This window comes from Larimichthys crocea, chromosome VI (genome assembly GCF_000972845.2).
Source record: "Larimichthys crocea isolate SSNF chromosome VI, L_crocea_2.0, whole genome shotgun sequence".
Classification (NCBI taxonomy): Eukaryota; Metazoa; Chordata; class Actinopteri; family Sciaenidae; genus Larimichthys; species Larimichthys crocea.
Genome location: NC_040016.1, coordinates 15,736,630 through 15,751,470, shown reverse-complemented (window position 1 = coordinate 15,751,470; position 14,841 = coordinate 15,736,630). Strand labels below are relative to the sequence as shown.

Sequence of the window (14,841 nt, the reverse complement as noted above, 5' to 3'; positions counted from 1 at the left end):
CAAACTGAATCAAACTATATAGCGGCTTGTTAAAGGAATATTGCAAAGTTTTGCAAAACATGTTTTTTTTTTTTACCAGGAATTAGATGAGAGGATAAAGACAGGGCATGTTTAGCCGAGCTTAGCACAAACACTGAAACAAACGGGAAACCAAGTTTAACTAACTACTGTAGCTTTGTGAAAAAAAATACCTTACAACAACTCAGAAGCTGTGACAAATACATATTGTATCTTGTGTGTTTGATGTATTACAAAAGAAACCAAAACTTAAAGTTTGAGTGAGTATGAACTGTAATCGGAAGAAATGCCCTCATTTTCCTAATTCTGAAGAAAACCCTGAGTGTTTTAGTTGGATAGCTTGACAGCCAGCAAGTCAACACATGTAAATAAGAGACATTTTGAAATACTGCATGTTTATTTTTCCAATTTAGGGAAAAAAAATATATAAATTTCTCCACTCGGTTCTACTCTTTGCACAAAGCAAGGCTAACATTTACGGGACCAGGAGTGCATAGAAATCAACTTTTTAAATTCTCGGTACACAAACGTCAAAAATGTAAATATATACAGGAATTATCTGTCTACTATTGAGGTGTAGTCTTGAAGCTCAGGGCAAAAAAGGGACAAGCTAACAGCCCCCTTAGCACCAATGCAACTGATGGGTACTTCTCTCCTCCTCCACCTCCTCCTCCTCCTGTACCATATGGATTTAATCGGCCAAGAGCTGGCCAGCTGGGACCTCCAACAGTCACCTGTGAGGGAGGAGGAGGGGGGTACAGAAGGGACTGCTGGAGCCTCCTCCACTAAGCCAAGGCAGTCCCCTCCTCCACACACACACACACACACACACACACACACACACACACATTTATGCCTGCCCTCCAAGGAGAGGAGGGAGGAGGAGGATGTGGAGGGGAGGGGAGGGGAGGCACGAGGCGGCTGAATGCAAGCGAGTGGACTTAAATGCCGGGGAGACAAAGGCTGCACCTGGTCCCTGTCCATCCACGCACACCACCACAATACAGCACACATCTGTTCCTCTATGCTGCGCTCCCTTCTGACCTCCACCCACACACACACACACACACACACACACACACAACAAAGACAAGGGCGCATGCGCCAACACTGACTCAAACAAACATCCACTTATAAAACGTATAATTCAGCGCATGGTCTCTCTCAGTGTCAGGTTGTTGTTATAACCTTATAGCTAAACAATGGTTCAAGTATTTTAGACGCTTTTTGGTGTGTGTGTGTGTGTGTGTGTGTGTGTGTGTGTGTGTGTCAGGAAATTAGGAGACACGTGTCCCCTCTGCTTATTTCAATCAATTTAATTCATTTTATTGCTCTCTTGGGACTAAGAGCTCCTCAACTGTTGCCGCAATATAGTTGCCTCACTTCATCAGATACTCACTGCTTCATTAAAAAATACATCCATGCTTGCATTATTTTCAAATGAAGTTAATTAATCCAAAACATTTTAGGCCTAATTTTTCTCACTGCATTACAATGTAACAAAACATGTAACACCTTTAAATTAGTCTGCAAATTAGAGGCGCCAGACCTGGAGAACGAGGGATGCACGTAGGGTTGGAGGATGGGAGGGAGGGAATAACAAGGATAGAAAATACTGTTTTCATTTGGTTTCATCTGAAAGACAAGTCTAGTTGTCAGACTCGGAGCCAGGCTGTTTTTCTTGGCTCTCATTACCACCTTCCAGCCCTGTAGACTACATATTTGGACAAAACCCAATGTCAACACTCTGCTCCTCACTCTACTAGGGAGGGGAAGATGGGGAGGTGGCAACGTTGACAGTAAAAGGGGGGGGGGGTGCAAAAGAAAGAAGTATACATAGGCAGGGAGAGGAACGAGGAAGAGAAATGGCAAAAAAAGGGAACTGTGGGTGATGGAAGGGACAAAGAGAGAGATAACATTTATGTGCCTTTCATGCGCATATGTGAAAAGGCACAGATGTGTTCCTGAGGTGAACTCGTGACGGTGAGAGAAGCCCTCGTGTAACCTCGTCACTCAGTGAGATAATTACAATAACACTGCTGTAATCCAGAATGCCACATAGTGAAAAAACGGGACCCGGGGATGGAAATGTACTTAGTGGCAGAGGGAGAAAACGAAAGAGAGGACGGCAAAGGCAGACAGACGTCGTCCATAAAAACTAAGAATGAGCAGTAAAAAGAGGCACAATGATGTGAGGCTGGAAGCAGAGGAGGGAGAGGAGGTTTGGCGGAGGCTGGATGGCGAGAGGGGACAGTGTCCACGTGTACATGAGGTCAGGCCGCAGGGAGAAGAGCGAGGAGAATGTATTGGATGAGATTTAAAAGTCAGTGACTTTACAAACAGACTACCTCACAAAAACACTACAGCCAGAAATAATTCATCTTAGCATGTTTGATTGCTGCTGCAATTATAGAGTCGGAAACTTCTTCAGACCCAATCACTGTATCAACTGGGAAGGACTAACCTGAAGCTTAATGTGACTTTAAGTGTCTATAAACCTACAGTGAAATTATCCAAGAGATTCCCATGTCCCTATGTTGGGGGACACTAAAAGAAAACTTTTCCAATTCGTTTATTAACAGCAGCACCTCCCAGTTCACAAGACTCCTTTGTCACTGGGTCAAATAAATGTGTTACTCAGTGTAGCACACGCCTGCGTCACACACAGCTGAGCCACAAGGGATAGAGCTGGAGGTGGATGTGTGTCATCATGTGTGTGTGTGTGTGTGTGTTGGCCCCATTTACCAGGTGTTGGGTTTGTCATCGGCTGAGTGGAGGGAGGACAGTTATTCCTGAAGTAACACACACACACATGCACACACACACACACACACACACACACACACACACACACCTGTGAAATGGCCTGCCTGAGGCACATGTACACACACCCACACAAATAACAACTGTGACATAACAGGGACAATTCAGATCTGTCAATCATGACCTCAGACCACAAAAGCTGTGACACACACACACACACACACACACACACACAGACTTTCTCACACCAGCTCCCCTTCTCCGAGGCCAGTAGATTATCTGCCTATCTGGTTACAAGCCTTCTCACCTCTCCGTAACTAATTGGTTAGCCTGCCCATCAATCATCACGAGTCTTTAAACCCAAAACTGCAAAAGTGAAAAACTATCATCTTAAGCATTTGGAAACAGGGCATAAAATATTAAGCCGTGTTGTTTCTTTTTTTCTCTTTTCTTCCTCGCATGCACATTTATTCTCAGGGTGAATAATCACATGATGTCAGAACAGACGTATAGAGCTCCCCTGACACACAGTGATAAGATGATATATATCATCATGTGTGTCTGGAGGATTAAGAGTGGGGTGGCTCATATACATTACAAACCCAGACAATCAACTTAATCTGCAGCCAGGCAAAACACTGTTTTCCCTCACCATACATACGCAGACACGCACTCTGAAGTCGTAAGTAACGGTAGTCCATAAAACAAAATACGAGCTCTAGACATGAGAAAACAAAGCAAACATTAAGCCTGTTTCAGACCAGGTGTCAGAGGCCTTAACAGCCGAATGGCCTGGGCTTGAGGCCAACCAGATGTTGCTATCACCACAGGCCATGCTGAAGACATTTACACTGCTTTTCTTGACCCAGACTGAGAGCGCTGGTGCAATGACTCAGAGGGCTTTATGTTTAGGTTCACCGCAAAACCTTTTACTTCTATGTTTTAGGCACTTCACTGACATTCATAGTAAATATGCCGCTTGATGGATGCACACAAGTTGTTTTTGAGATCTTCCGTTTAAGTTTTGAGACTGAGAGAGAGAATATCATCATATTTCTATGATCAGTCTTTTAAAAACATGTAGTATAACACACTAGAAATGAGTCACATCATTGAGCACATAAGCAAAGATCATAAAAAAAAAAACTGCAAACAATTCTACTTAGTGTATTGTAGTAAAACAAAGATTGTCCTTCCTCCAAACATGGACTGTACAGATGACTAATCTGTTACCCTCAGGTTTTGGGAATGCAGTGAATCAAGGCTGAGCAGTAGGTATGCTCCATAGAGTCCATAAACAGAGCTTTGGGCAAGCTTAGCCCAGCTGCATAAAAGACCAGAGCTCAACAATCGCTGAGAGAGACAGATAAGTAAAACAAAGAGGCCAGCTGTGCTCAAAACAATGAGGAGAATGAGACAGAGATAGCTGTGGAGGATGAGCGTATGTTTGTGAATGTGTGGGCAGAAGTGTGTTTTGATGAGTGTTTATCGCTCTGTGTGCATACTGGATGGCTTTGAGTGTTCATGTTTAAGAACACAGTGTATTTTTAGTATGTTTATATTTGCATTTCCAAAAACAGGCAGAACAAGCAGGTTCTTAATTTTTTATTTATTTATTTTTTTTGTCTCTGCAAAGCTGATGATGAAAGGAAAGACGGGTTTCTCCCTTTTGTCGGTGAAAATACATGCAATTTTGTTCATACTTTCCGAGAACTGACAAAGACAGAACGGAAGAAAGAAAAAGAGAAAATAATGACTATGACAGACAATCCACGGAGAGAGGCTGCACCACCCATTTCGTGTCCACCCACAAACCCAAAAACACAAGCAAAGAAATTTTTTGCTTTTGAAAGTTCTCTTGAGTATCAACTCTTGTCTTTTGGGTTTTACATTGGAAAATAAAAAACTGCTCTTCCAAGAAAGTTGCACAAGTTTAAAACTGGCCCATCATAAAACATTTCTACTGTTTATCAGTGCTTCTCCAGAAATTCAGCCTAAAGGTTCCAATACATAATGTTTGTGATATTAACTGTGCAACGCTGCCAGAACGCTGATCAACACAATCCTCTGCACAGATTTAAGCTGCTTTAAGATAGTTGTTTTGATTCTCTAACCTACGTACAGCACGCCACTCAAATCTATAAAACTGAAAGCAGCCGTTTCACGAATTGTATGTAATCTATTGTTTTGTTATTTAGGCAGACAATCTCTATTCAGAACTTGAATTGACTTGATTGAAGAATTCAATTCAGGTCATTTAACAGCCTTTTAAGCATGTGCTGATACTCTTCCCACTCAGACCACATCAGCCCAGTAAATAAAGGTCTCGCCTTGGGTCACTGAGCAGGTCTCAGACCAGCAAGAGGTCACTAGACCTCTGCCTTATGCACTTAGGGGTTCCCATACAATGTCAATGGGGTTGCAATAGGATAGATTGGGGAACGCAGGTGGTTAGATGCTGATTGACACAGATATGTGTCAGCACACTCGCTAAAACACACGCAGGGCCATTTACACCATTAGGTGATGTTCCACGTGATGAAACAATCTTTCAGAGCACTACTTGTAGTGACTGAGCAATTTATGTTGGAGTAAATGATCTAACTCTTTCATGTCCACACACACACACACACACATACACAAACACATCAAGCGCACACATTCAAAGACACAACCTCTCATTGAACCCCTGGGGCCAGATATCACAGCCCTCGCCACTGGAACTAATAGAGCACTTCCTGCATCAAACTCTTGAGACAGCTGCTCTATTCTGTGTGTATGTGCATGCGTGTGTTGAAAAAAAAAGGGGGGGGGGGGCGGTATTCTGTGGATGAATTCTCCAGATAATAGCATGGTGAGCAAGGGTCATGGTGGTCTGCTTCTCAATTTATTATTACACTTTCAGTAGAGAAACTCACAGCTGGGAGTGAGGTCAGGAAGAAAAAAAGTTATGAGACAAGCAACCTTGTACTTTAGCAGACACGGTGTCTACAAGACACCTGGTACACACATGTACACACACTTGTGTGTCCTTCCTTAGACTTAACTATACACTTATCAAGTATGTGATCAAAAACTCCACATGAGAAATGAATGGAGGTAACAAACATTTTCTGAATAAAATAAACTCAGATCCTTGATCTTTGCACAGACACACACACTCATATTCGCACACATACAGAACAGTGCCTGCTGTCAGGAGTGTGACAGTGTCCAGCAGACCAGACAGAGGTCTCTGGTTTGAGACTGAGCAGCCGACAGTTAGTCTCTCCTATCTCCCTGATGGACTGGTCTGGCCTGGCGTGACACTAGCCAGGTCTCTCTGCCTTTTCTCTGTCTGCTTCTCTCCCTCACACACTTCCACCTCTTCCCTCCATGCACAAAAACATGAACACGTTTTCTTGCACAAGGTACTCTAGATTAAAAAAAAAAGTTGTTCCAACATTATAACTCAAGTTACTTGTTCAAAATATCCATGTTACAAAAATGTGACATTTGCACTCTGTTGGGATCCACGTTCCCACTGATGTCGGTGTTGTATAACATGTAGGCACAGCATGAAAGACAGACATGGCAGTTCTCCTCCTCTTCCCATATGTCTGGGATACTGTACAACAGATGCGCATGTCTTCTTTACCTATTTTCTTCTGCTCTGTTTGTCATGTGGAAAAATGAATTACTATTTAAGTAAAAGACAGATGAGAGAGACGGAGAGATATACTCCTCTCACACATGGAGCCAATGATATTGTTGGGGTTAGTTTTCCAGTCGTGGTACAAGTTTTTGATGTTTACACAGTATTACTGGGGGAAAAAAAAATCGATTTCCACGTATGATCAACATTCCAGGTATATTCAACTTTGTGAACATTTGCCACAAGTGGGAGCAGATGGGGGGGATCAGGAGCAAGATGAAAATAAAGGAACAACAGAAGGCTCCATGTTTTGGCTGTTAGAGCTGGGAATGTAGCTGCCTTTTGTGCTCGCTGAAGATCTAATGAAAGTTTTCAGAAAAAAATAAAAAAGACTTAAACCTCAGACGTCAGACTGCCACAGGATCTAAACAAAATATCTGCTACTGCCACATGATGGCAAACACTGAAAGCTGCCAGAGCATCTAGGGGTTGAGGTACATTTGGGAAAGGGGAGAGAAACAGAAATCCTCTATGCGGTTGCCTTGAGAAATTCTTCCTTAAAACTAAACAACTCAACATCTCAATAACACTCACACAAAATAATGACTGTGATTCTCTAAACTTCAAGCACTAGACACAAGAGGCTCACGAACAATATGTGTTTTGTCGATATGGTAGGTTTTTGTGCACTGGCAAAGGACAGCAGGCAGACAAAATCATCCCTCCTTCCCTCTTGCCTCAGTGGACAAGGATGTAGAGGAAACATGGAAAGGATGAGACACCATCTGTACAGCACAGAACAGCTCTGGGAAGTGGGATGAAGCACACACACACACACACACACACACACACTATACAGATATAAACATAAAAGCAGGCACACTCATTTGCACAAACAGAGATAAATTCACCCAGTAATTCCATGCTAAGATCCCCCACTCTTCTCTCCTACCTCCACTCTAGTAGAGTCCACTCTTCAGTCCTTTGAGAAAGTCAGCTGCAGTGGCAAGGTTTTGCTTTCTTATCCTTTCCTTTTTGTCTCTTTCTCTGACTCCACGCCTTCATATGTCAGGCATGTGTTTGCATTCCCACATATGTGAGCTCCAGTGTGGCGAAGGCCAGAGCCAGAGACACAGATGGCACCCAGATGGAGACAGATAACCGAGCAGACCAGCGCAACGCTGCACTACACACACACACACACACTATCCCTCGCTTACTTTCTTTCCGGGTCTACTCCGTTAGTCTTTCTCTCACATGAACCTCTCTCTCTCTATCGCTCTGACTATGTCCTTCACTCAATCTGCTATCCTCTGTTGTGCTTATTTTCCTTAACTTTCACCCTCTCGTTGAATTCGTGTCCTGTCTTGTGCTCGCTCTCTCAAGCTCTGAGCCTCCCACCGTCTCAATCTCTCTCTTTCGGCTCTAGCTCCTCCCCTGTTTTCCCACACACTGTCTTCTCCTCTGTTTTCATGGGCCGAGTGTGTGACGTCACAACCCCGACATTCTAAAGCCCCTGCTCCCTCCCAACACCACCACCCACCCACCCCACCCCGTTCCCCCATGGATCCTGGCCAATCATCCACTGCTGACTGGCTCTATTCAACCTGCATTCACCGGCAATGGCCCCTGCAATTAACATAACTAATTGCTTTGGCACCTAAAGGCTAAACAAGAAGCCGTGCCAAGTGAGACAAAAGTGTGTGTGTGTGCATCTGCATGTGTGTGTGTGTGTGTGTGAGGGTGGGGGTCCTTTGCAACCCCTACTCCCTACCTCCCTCCCTCTACCCCTTCAAGAGGAGAGGGGATCTCTCTTTAAAATGTTTTAATACTAACTACCCCCCCACTCCCCCCCTTCCAGGCTCTTTCATTGATGCTCTCTTTTGTCTCAGCTCCTTAATGCGACTGGCTCAGCCCCGTCTTGCCAGCCAACCCACTGGGGGACACTTGAGGAGCATGAATGAGTTATTCTTGTCTCCTCTTCTACTCTCTTATCCTCTGCGCTCCATCTTCACTGAGTTAAACTTAAATCACTGTCTGATTTATGCCTCGGACAAGTGCTGCTGTAGAGACAATGCAGGTTAAGATAATGGAGTCTGGCTGAGATCGGGGCAGCCTTGGATGCTTTATTCACTCCTGCCTATTATTCCTATCCGTCACTGCTCTAGAGCTTCTAGAAAGCACAGAGGACGGTGCTAAGTTCATTCTAAGCCCGGGGTAAATAAGGCATTAATCTGTTTTTAATTAGACAACTGACAATTGAGAGAACATGATCAATGTGTGAGAATCCACAGGCACTTGGCTGTGTAAACAAACAAGCAAATGCTGTCAGATAAACACAACCAGTTCATTAAGAGAAGGTGGTGGCCCTTCTCTTTGCCGTCATGCACAATCAAATACGCGCAGCGCTGAACGGCTTAACGTGCGATGCCATCATAATCGGTCTGAGGAACGCAGGTAGAAATCCACACTAATGTAATATTTAAGCAATCACAAGAAGACTTGTGGGTTACCATATTTCTATGGGTTGTCAAAAAATAGATTTGACTGAATAATCACCCCTAATAACCTCTATCTCCCCTCCTCTCTCCTTGTAGGCCTGCTTTATTCAGGGTGCATCTGGTCAGCCAGCAGGCTCAGAGGCAGGGCCAGGTGGCTGCGAGAGAGGGAGAGAGGGAGGGGTGGAAAGATGGAGAAATAAGGAAGGCCTCGCATCTGAAGCTACACACTGTAACCGACATGCTATTGTTGCACATAGTAGGTGGTGAGCTGCAACTAACACCACTGATGGACAAAGGATACTGGCAACTAGGTTAAAGCCCAGGTGTGATGACACAGGTGGCAGATTAGTGAGCATGCTCATTAGACTCCTTTGCCATTCTCTATGAATCATGTCTTTTTTTAATCATTCCTACAAAAAGTTACACAGGAAATAACAGAAAGTATGAGATTTCACCATATCAGAGCTGAAATAAACAAGACATGTCATTCAGTTTCTTTTTCAGTGTCACAATAAGATCAGAAATCTAATTTTGATAGTGCCGCATTTTGAAATGTTTGATTACTGATTACTGACTAATGGAAATTATTTAAGCACTGAATGACACAACTAACCACAATAACTTGAGCATGGGATGCGTTTTTTAATGGAAATCAATCCTGTGATTCTTGTGGTTGTAAGGTGGGTGAAAAAATGTATCCATTGCATTTAGCAGACAAGTACTTATGACGGCTTTTACCTATTCAAAATGAATCTATTGCAGCACTTTGATGTGAATCGATCTAAAGTTTGATTATTACAAGCGGAGTAAACTACACTGCCCTGTGCCTATGATCTTTGCTGCTTGCTACCATAAGTACATATACTGTATTGCTTCCTTTTACTGTAGCTGCTCGAGCCTCACGCAGCTGTTTGCCATTGTGTGTATGTGTGTGTGAGATAAAGAGCGACAGAGCAAGAGAGTATGCAGCATCTGTTTCTGTTCACACGCTCCCTCGCCAAACTTCCACTTTTAGAAAAAGTAAACAGCATTTTTTAGAGAGGACTGCAAAAAGAGGAGGAGGAGGAGGAGGAGGAGGAAAAGGGGGAATAAGGGATTTGAGAAGTTGGTGACTGAGTAGACGAGATACAAATCTGTAAGTCTGTGTTTGGGCATTTAAAACCAGTTGAAAAGAATAACGATTCAATGCATTGTGTGTATACGCCTCCATTTACATGAATTTGCATTCCTTTTTTCAATCATGTTATTTGAGTATTACCTAGTTTAAAGACGTGTTCAAAGTATTGCTTAACAATACTAAAAGTGTAGTGTCCTCAGCTATATGATATTTCATGCAGCAAGGAATTAGTTTTTTTAATTGACCACAAACTCTGTCCATTCACCTTCAACAGTCTTTACAGTCCCGAATCACTGGATACATGTGCCTCTAGTGAAAACACTGTTTTCTAAGGTTTCATTATCATGACAATAGGTGCCAATGCTATGGTTGCATGAGAAGTGGTGCATGTGCTGCGAATGGGAGAAAGAAACGGACCCCCGTTTTACTAAAAGGCTAATTTAAGTCTGGATAGCTGGGACAACAAAAGCAATGCAGCAGAGCAACATGGGGCTTTACTGATGTGGGCATGTTGCAGCAGGTAAAGAAGATAAAATACCAAGAAGTTTAAAGGCTGAACATACTAGATAGGTGGTTTATGTTCATTTGAGGTTGGATTGTACAACTCTAGAAAATCAGTCAGCAGGAGAAAAGCAGCAAATTAGCATTACAGAAAGTACACACTTCAAGGTTTCTAGTGTCCTATGTGTATGCAGATATTTGAATGGGCGATGCATTTCTAGCTTTTTCCCTCTGCCAGCTGCTCCAGTGAAAAAGGAACCATACACCTCTGAATCCCAAATTGTTGCTTAATATTTTACATCAGCAGTTTTCTAGTTTAGCTAATATCAAGCCAGAAATGTGAGCTGTCCTCTGACAAAACAAGGTATCATGGGCAACAGGCCACATCAGTGCCACGAAGTGTTGAAGAAAACAGAAACTCTGCCTCCGAAACACACTGTGCAACTATAATCATCTTCTTAAGGAAATACAACTAACACATGGTGAGAGCATTTTGTTCTCAGCACTCACCGAGGAGTTTGAAAGGGGGTAATCTGGGAGATGGGATTTCACTTGGAGAGTCGCTGCCAAATCAGTGTGAAATGATGACAGAGATTTTCATACATTTCATTCCTAAAGTCAGAAGCTTTCCCACTTCATACTGTGTTAAGTCAATCTTTGTGAGATTTTGTGTTTATGTGATGTGAATGCGTTATCAAGCTTGTCTGTCATCATATAGCATGGAAAGTCAGTCAGAACGATTGTGGTTCCGATTGCCATCAAGTTCGACCTCGTTTGCCAGGAGATCTCTATGGGGCCCTGATACACCGAGCTCAGAGAACTAACACGGGTTGATCATGCAAAAGATGCTTCCTATTGAAATAAATGATCTTAAAAGTGGTCCTGAGCAGCACAAAAAATGGGGAATTCTTGTCAGTGATCATGAATCAATAGATAAAATTTAAACATTTTCATGAGCTACAGGCACGAATACAGGCAGCCTATCAGGGCGACCACCACATATACTACCAAATAGCCATTCAGAAAACAAAATGACGACGAAACCAGAACACAATGGTGTGAATAAAAAGGGGTGACTTGCACTAAAATTTTGCTTGCCCTTGGCATGGTCAGCTTTTCGTCTCAGACTTTTGTGCTTGTGGAAGATGTAAAATGTAAAGCTGAAAAGGCTGAACAACTACAGTTTGCTGAATGGGCTAAATGGCAGCCAAGAGTCAACAGTATCAGTCACAGTACAAAATATCTCTTCCGACACCTCTTAATTATTCATGTCGTTGCTATTTTTTCCCACTCGCCCTCGTCATTACTGCCCCCCTCCCCTTCTGTCTAGCCATCTTACCAGCATAGCCTCTCCTCCCTCTCCTTCCCCTCTTTCCCTCCATCTCATCATTGATGTTTGCTAATCTGATGCAGCCATAGATTTCCCTGTCTGATTTCACATGGCCACATTTTCTATTGTACATTTATCTAATAAAGACACATCATTTCCCAGGTCCATGTCTGTCTGGAGGACCATTTCCTGTAACAAAAAAAAAAAAAAAAAAAAAGATGAAACACAAAACACAGTTAGAGATCGAGTATGATGCTTCTTGGTAGTAATCACGGCTAAATTGATATTCTCCTCACTGTCTCAGGGATCTGATAAGTGACAGTTCATAGAAACAAAAAAAATAGATTTTACTGTATGTATCAGTTCTGGACAAAATTTTAAAGCGTAATACTGGAGGATGAGATTCCCGGAACATCCCCAGCCCGCCCACAAACACATTTGCCTTTACCAATACCAAAGAAATAGAAAAAAAAAAAGCATTTAAATCTGCTGTTCACTGTGGTGACCTTGTAGAAAAACAAAAGTTAGATTTGCATCCAGTGTTACCCACTAAACTGGCTGAGTCTAATGAACAAGGAATTTTAAACCCAACATTGTTTATATCCAGGTTTCCTAGCTTGCAATCTTCTCCCCTGTCTTTGTTGGCACATTTCTACATATCTTGACATGTAACTGCCACCTGTTGATCAGTGGTATACCGTGACAGCATTGGTAAAACTGTGTATCGCATGTGTGCACGAGATAAACAAGATGGAGACCCATTCATCAAAAAAACAGCACCATAGCATTGCTAGAGGTCTGCACCACTAACCCTTAAATGGCAGTTGGCAAACCACAAAATGGTTTTCATAAGCAGTATGGCTGCATGGATAAACCATTTCACAAACATGCCTGATGACATGGGCTTTGTTTTCAAGTCCACAGCTTCTATTTCTGTACCTCTTTCTGTTAACACTTAGTATGTGGTTCAAAACAGCCAATCAGTTGTGATGAGATACCTGTGTTGAGAACTTGATAGTCTGACCTACCTTGGTTTGAAAATAGCTGAAGTCATGTGACTTTATGATATATTCTGAGGACAGTTGAGTTCATGTCGGTCGGTGTGGTAGCTTTTGTCAGTGATGTCTTATGCCAGCCTCCTGAATATTCTCCAAACCTTGCTTGGCTCAGTTGGCTAGTAGTTGTCTTCTTCTCTACCTATCGTTGGTATAACCCTAACTCCATTAAAACTTCGCACCATAGTGCAATTAAAAAATACATCAGCTATGTTCATGAAAGGTGACATCACTATTTTCATTTTCAAATGTGTTTTAACTTTTTAAGGCATTTCTGACCAGACATAATTATGTTTTTTGTCTGTCAACGATGCTCACATAGTTTGGATGGAAGGTCATAAAGAAGGAAAAACACATAAATTATCTGCATTAGTTTGGACTTGGCCTCAGTTGAAACCTATATTGATTCCCTCAAGACTCGTTTACGGAAAACAACAATTGGGAGGCTGGTCAGGGGAATCCCACGGTGTCCTGACACAAAACAACCACTGACTGGTACTTTACCCCCTCCTGACACCCCACTAGCCCAAACACGCCTCTCCCCTCCCCTCTTTCTTCAAAGTCCACCGACCGGCCCTTGCCCCCTCCACTCCTGTCCTTCCACTCCACGACTATTGTACCCTCCTTTTCAAGCATCCTCATATCACCCAAAACAAATGGGTCCCGTATTTTCCTCTCTCTCCCCTTTCTCTTATTTTCTCTCTCTCTCTCTCTCTCTCTCCTTTACTCGGTGCCGATGAAAGGCAGGCATTGAGCCGGCAGTGGCATTCCAAAACCTCAGGCCTCGGCTCCAGTGTGTCTGGCTATTCAACACTGCTGGGAGCCATTAGTTTAAGTAAGGTCTGACCCGCCTACTCACCCACGGAAAACCCTCAGATCTCCTATTACACTCCGCACACAGAGGGGAGACACACGGCTGCTTTTTCGGGTGCAACGAGTATGTGCACGAGTGCAGGATAGGACAGGAGAGTGACAGAGATGCGTAAATGTAAGAAGTGTGGGCATGAGGGAAGGCGAGAGAGTGTGTGTGTGTTTATAAGAGGGAAAGTGAGAGAGAACATTTTTGTGAGTCGGTTTGAGAGAGAATGAGAGAGTGGCTGCATGTGTGCTTAAAATTTATGAGCGGTGGGTCTCACGCTCACTTGGCTGCATCTTCCTAAAGTTTCCACACAGAGAGGCCAAGTGCGTAGCCAGACGCCAAACCCTTCTCACCAATAACTCCCCTTAAACGATATTCAACAACCACGCACTTTTCAGAGTCTCTCCAGCCGCTCTCTCCTATTTAACTTATGTAGCAGATATGCTGTCAGGGATATCCATCTATGGCACTCACAGTGAAATCTTTATATGCTGCAATTTCACTAATTAGAAAATGATACCACAGATCAGAACTTGTACCATGTTGCCAGCCTCACCCAATTGTCGGCACATAAACATGAATAGTTCTCATAAACAACTCCATGTTTGGGCGAAGTTGTGTGTTAAAAGAGTGTGTGTGCTCAGACAAGCCCACACACACAGACGTAACACATACAGTAAGGAACTACGCACTGGGCAATCCTCTCAGTAACAACAGGCTTTCTTTTAGTGACAGTACTATATATTGTTCACAGCTGGGCAGTAAAAGAGTTGTATCTTTGCCACCTTTTTTAATAGGGAATTAATAATGCTCCAAAAACAGCAAATTGTCAATTACATCATTTATAAGTGCTTGAAGAAGGTGTCACCTTATGAAGACAAGATCCTTTTGTTTTCTGCTATTACTGATACACCACATTTTGCCCCATTTAGCAGTTTGCCTTAAATATATCTTACACATATTGACAGAAAACAAAGATACAATGTATAGTACTAGTTAATCTGTCTTACTGCTTTGTCCCTGCATTTGGTGGTCCTACTAATTGCTATTACTGCGTGTAATG

At 42.9% G+C, this 14,841-nt stretch overlaps 1 protein-coding gene across 2 annotated transcripts in view; it reads right to left on the bottom strand.

The window, feature by feature from the left end:
* Window positions 1–14,841, bottom strand: part of cbfa2t2 (CBFA2/RUNX1 partner transcriptional co-repressor 2) — a 33,749-nt gene that overhangs the window by 13,164 nt on the left and 5,744 nt on the right. Inside the window, exon 1 of one of the 2 annotated variants that reach the window (XM_010735101.3) lies at window positions 7,368–7,872. The exons of the other annotated variant lie outside the window; for it this stretch is intronic. The gene's annotated coding sequence lies outside the window, so the exon portion shown is untranslated. Of the gene's footprint in view, window positions 1–7,367; window positions 7,873–14,841 lie in introns of those variants that run through there. 2 annotated transcript variants of the gene reach the window in all.